Raw genomic sequence first — 5,650 nt, 5'->3', positions numbered from 1 at the left:
ATAGCACAATGTCCAAGGAATGGCCAGAAGTATACAGAATGGTGTCGTCTATGTAGAGGTGGATCAGGGAATCGCCCGCAGCAAGAGCAACCTTGATATATACAGAGAAAAGAGTCGGCCCGAGAATTGAACACTGAGGTACCCCCATAGAGACTGCCAGAGGACCGGACAGCATGCCCTCCGATTTGACACACTGAACTCTGTCTGCAAAGTAGTTGGTGGACCAGGCAAGGCAGTCATTAGAAAAACCGAGGCTACTGAGTCTGCCGATAAGAATATGGTGATTGACAGAGTCGAAAGCCTTGGCCAGGTCGATGAAGACGGCTGCACAGTACTGTCTTTTATCGATGGCGGTTATGATATCGTTTAGTGCCTTGAGCGTGCCTGAGGTGCACCCGTGACCGGCTCGGAAACCGGATTGCACAGAGGAGAAGGTACGGTGGGATTCGAGATGGTCAGTGATAAAAAAGGAAAAGGAGCAGATTTATGGGCGTGGTAGAATAGATTCTGGGCATAATGTGCAGACAGGGGTATGGTGGGGCACGGGTACAGCGGAGGCAAGCCCAGGCACTGGGTGATGATAAGAGAGGTTGTCTCTGGACATGCTGGTCTCAATGGGTGAGGTCACCGCATGTGTGGGAGGTGGGACAAAGGAGGTATCAGAGGTACGGAGAGTGGAACTACGGGGTCCATTGCAAACCAAAACAATGATAACTAGCCTGAACAACAGTATACAAGGCATATTGATATTTGAGAGAGACATACAGTAAGGCATAAAGTGATTGCAGGTCTTGATTGGGAGAGCTAGCTAAAACAACAGGTGAGATAACAGCAGCTAGTCAGCTAACACAGCAACAGCAGGTAAAAATGGCGACGACTAGGCAGAGAGGGTCGGATTAACTACACACAGAGCCTGAGTTAAAACACAGAGCCGACAGATAAAACACAAATAAACAGAATGGAGTACCGTGAATTAATGGACAGTCCGGCAGGCATCAGCTATGTAGCCAATTGATCATAGTGTCCAGGGGGCAGCCGTAGATGGAGCAGGGAAGCCGCCACTACGCTAGCACACGTTTAAAGTTTAAAGTTAGTAGCCCGGGGGGTGGTCTGCTCAGACGGAGGCCAGTTGAGGGCACAGCGGATGGGGTATTCGTCTGCAGACCAGACGTGGTCGTGTCGACAGAGAATCCAAGCCGGATGGCGATGGCGAAAGAGGTATTGTAGAATTGTGGTTGCTAACTGGTGCTAGCTTCGTGGCAGTGGTGCTAGCTGTGAGGATCAGAAGTAGTGGCTCAGGGATTACGGCAGGAATCCGGCATTGTTCTGGAGAGACAGTCCGATGCTGGTAAATTGGTGAGTATTATCCAGGCTAATAACAGGGCTAGTGTCTGTGCAGAAGGTAAAAGCTGCTAGCAGCGGCTAAAAATGACTAAATAGCTTGTAGCTGATTAGCTGGTTAGCTACTGGGGGTTCTTGAATGTGTTCCAAAGTTAAAAATAATAGCGATTCCGTATCACATTGGGTGAGGTAGGTTACCGGAAGGTATAATCGAATTAAAAATCGAAAAGAGATAGATTAAAAAATATATATATATACAAGAAATACGAAAAATACAAACGTACACGAGAGGTCGAAACAAAACACGTCTACACTGCTACGCCATCTTGGATAATTGAACTAAATAGCTTATTACGTGTTATTGTTTCAGCTTGTAATGGTTTTAAACTGATTTGACCTCTGACCTCCGAGACATGTCCTCTGTGTCATGGAGTGTTTAGATATGGAGGCTGACAGAACACAAATGTCTCTGTGAAAATGTAAATAATTTAAAGCTGAGGAAATCCCTGTGCTTCTGGGGAAAGTAATGTTCTGGAATGTTGTTTCTAGAAGGCAGAGCCTTTGTTGGGGTTTTCACCCAGAACAAAAACATGTGGGTTAAAGCAATGTCTCAATTAAGACAAAATCTGTGAAAATACTTTTTTTTTAAATCTCAACTTTTACTCTACAGTGGACAATACTAGGAAAAAGAGAATGTACAGTCTATCAAATGTAGATATAACATTAAAGAGCGCCTCGTTTTTTGTCACCAGAAAACAGCAGACAAGGACCAACCCTGCAATCCACCATCTCCAGCCCCTTGGCCCCAGCTTGGGACAACCTCCCCTCCCAGTCGTCACACACGGTCCAAGCATTGGCAGGAGGTTCTGGTTGGTTGGAGTTAGTTTAAATGTGAAAGGTTACTGCGGTGGAACCTGTCGAGCAGAGGGGGTATCAGGATCAAAACGACAGAGCTGGGATGTACTGAGAAGGTGTGTGCATGTGTGCTTGTGGACGTGCGTGTGTGCGTGTTTTGTGGAGGATATTGTTGAAGGTGGGAGGTGGGAGACAGAGGGGGGGCTGGATTTAACAGATACGGTTACACAGCGAATCACTTACCAGTGCCGATGGGAGGGAAGCTATAAATTGACTGGCCATGCTGACACTTTTTAAAGCGAATGATGCTACCCAGCGGCTGTACCGCCACTTATCTCATCTAATCTGCTGGATGGAAACACACTCACCGTCACGCGCAGTTAACATTCATCCTTAAAAAAACATTTTCAGCTTGAATGCAGCAAATAACAGCTCTGTTACAGCAGGCAGGCAGGCAGGCAGGCAGAGAGAGAGAGATGTTTTTTCCTGCCACAAAATACCACTACAACCCCCGCCCCCTGCCATTCCCCCTAAATTTAGTGTGGGTGTTCTGGATGGCCACCCGTCCTGCGCCCTTCTGACATTCTGCTTTCATCCGTCTTTGTCAGAGAGGATGATCTGTCAGGCTGGCGGTCCTGTGGACATCCCTGGGTGTGACATGAACTTTCTGATAAGCTGTGAACAATGTTGTTGCATGTTAAGGATCCCCCTACGGAAACATGATTTATTACCCCCCCCTCCCCCCAACCCCCACCTCTGTCCCCTCAACCCCCTCCTCTGGCCCTCCACCACCCATCAGAGCACCTCCCAACAGAACGTTGTCATCTCATTGGTTAAACACAGGTCCCTCTCTGGCCTTTTCTCTCTCTGTCTGAAACTTGGAGCTGTCTATGCTCTCCTTTCTCAATGTTATTGTGCATGTCTCTTTGTCTGAACACTCTCAACATTGAAATACATACACGCGTAATCAATCAATTCTTACTGGAGTAGTTCTTTATCTCACGCACGCACGCACGCACGCACGCACGCACGCACGCACACACACACACACACACACACACACACACACACACACACACACACACACGAGCGAGTGGCTGGAGAACTGTGAATGTGTATGGCCCGCCGGACCTTAACTCAGGGCCATCAGCGTGTGGACAGGCAGGTGGGGAGGAACCAACAGGGAGCTGCTTCCAGGGAGAGGCCCAGTCCAGCTGCCCTTTGTGTTTGTGTCTGTGCGTGTGCGTGTGCGTGCATGTGTGACAGAGTGTGAGAGAGAGAGAAATCCACAGAAGTCACATTCATAGACCTGTGCCATATGAGGACTCCCTCAGCTATCACTAGACCTGGAAACACTAATTTACAGTATGTCAAAACTTCTGGACTTAATCCTAACTTGAGATGAACAGATGTCACTTTTTTCACTTAAGTCATGCATATGTCAGAAACATATGTGCATTTAAATTTGGTTTGGATTTGTCCCTATGTGAACTGAGGAACATTTTAATAACACCTACTCGATAGTTACTGCTTTCACCTCTACAGACCATGTAGTATCTATGGGGCATAGTTTGGAGGCTGTGTGTATTGCCTTGCCTGGGTGGTTGGGTGTATTGCCTGGGTGGCTGCTGGGTTGAGAGGGTTTGTTATCCCAGCTGTTTGGAGGGAAAGCCTGCTCCCATGTGACCAGTGTTTCTCCAGCTGTTCCTGGATCAGCACCTCCAGTGCCCTCTGCTCTGCTCTGCCAGTAGGACCCATTGAACCTCAGACTACGGTACACTACAGCAGCCTGTTACACTTAGCCGGTCTCTCACTGTGTAGGTACCACTAGGCCTGAATCTCAAGGCCAGAGTCTGGAGCACCAGGCCAGACTACACTACAACCTGGTGGGCCTTAACCTCCAGGCAGGTCCAGACTACACTACTAGAGGTTACCTGAGGAGAGCCCCACCATGCCCAGGAAAAGGAAGAGGAACAAGAAGAGGAGACGGACTCCAGATTTCAACAGAGAGCCAAAGGTGGTGATGGCACAGGTGTTCTCCACACACATATTGCAGAACACAGAGCCCCTTACCAACCACGTCATCTCACATTATCTGTCACATCTGCTCCTGCCATGCCCTCTAGTGCTCATCCTGTGTCACCTTGACCTCCCGCTACTCCCCCAGTGCTATCTCCCTTTCTGTGTGTGTGTGTGTGTGTGTGTGTGTGTGTGTGTGTGTGTGTGTGTGTGTGTGTGTGTGTGTGTGTGTGTGTGTGTGTGTGTGTGTGTGTGTGTGTGTGTGTGTGTGTGTGTGTGTGTGTGATTGTGTGGGCGGAGACGGGTGTGCTGGAGTCAGAGCAGATCCCCACCAGCTGCAACCTGTTCCATAATCAAGACCTCTACACATACTCAGTCCTGCCTCTTCCACACTGCCAGATCGTAATCTCTGCTCAGACAGTCCATGTTTCTAGCCTGTGTCCTGTTGTGCCTGTTTTCCCTTGCCTGACACTGTTTTCCTCTCCGTTACAGTTCTGCCCACTCTGACTCTGGTCCCTGTCTCCAGTTAGACTTCTCGTCAGTCCTGCTACTCTGTCCTGGATTCCCCACTCTACTCTCCCTTGGATTCCCCTCCGGACCTGCTTACCCTGTCCCAACACCTCTCGCTCCAGCATCAGCCTCCGCACCTGGTTTCCGGCAACCTGCCCGTGCTTCCCCTGGCCTGCACTCAATCTTCCCCCCGTGTTTCAATAAATACCTTGGTTACCTCATCCCAGTCTCCTTGTCTGAGTCTGCTCTTGGGTTCACCTGTTCTGCTCCGCGTGACAGTATCCCTGTTTATACCTGGTGCTAGCATGTGTCCTTTGTCCTGATCTTGTCCACATGCTGATTGTGCCCACATATTTAGACAGCTGTAGACAAATAAAATATACATTGTAATCTGACTGTGATCAGATATTATAAGTGTAATCGAATAAGAACAGGACAATATCAGGATGAAGGATGCATGTTAGAACAAGGTATAAACAGGGCTATAGACACATTAGTAATGAGGACATCAGGTCACAGCACATTGTTTCACTAGATGAATCGGTATACGTGCGTCATGTCGGAGGGGTTAACTTTGATCTGCTGGAGGCATGTCCAATTAAAATGGCGAGAGCTCTGACTGTCAACAGCCAGGTGTCTTGAGTTAAGTGGAATTTAGCACATGACCGCGATGAAATTATACGCTCGTCTTACAAGGTATGAGACACCAGTCATTCAGCTAAATTCTGGACAAACTGTTTTGTCAGAGGAATACCCTCCCATGAGTCTGTGCGTCCAGTATAAGAATTTAAAACGTTAATAGACCAGACAGCCTAACCATATTCAACAATAACAATCCTTATTTTCTTGCCTTTATTTACCGGGGCCCGGGGGTCTCTATTTACTTTGAATGTGTATTTATAAGGGTGTGTGTATGTGTGTGAGG

General features: G+C 48.1%; 1 long non-coding RNA gene across 1 annotated transcript; it reads left to right on the top strand.

Moving 5' to 3' along the window:
* Positions 1 to 1,267: 1,267 nt before the first annotated feature.
* LOC129816869 (uncharacterized) lies at positions 1,268 to 4,946 on the top strand. Its single transcript, XR_008753624.1, has 4 exons — positions 1,268 to 1,356; positions 2,094 to 2,312; positions 4,018 to 4,213; positions 4,708 to 4,946. It is a non-coding gene; the product is annotated as an uncharacterized LOC129816869 (long non-coding RNA).
* Positions 4,947 to 5,650: the final 704 nt, after the last annotated feature.

The sequence above is a fragment of the Salvelinus fontinalis genome, chromosome 19 (assembly GCF_029448725.1).
Source record: "Salvelinus fontinalis isolate EN_2023a chromosome 19, ASM2944872v1, whole genome shotgun sequence".
Taxonomy (NCBI): domain Eukaryota; kingdom Metazoa; phylum Chordata; class Actinopteri; order Salmoniformes; family Salmonidae; genus Salvelinus; species Salvelinus fontinalis.
Note: the sequence above shows the minus strand (reverse complement) of the source record. Positions and strands in the feature narration are given on the sequence as shown.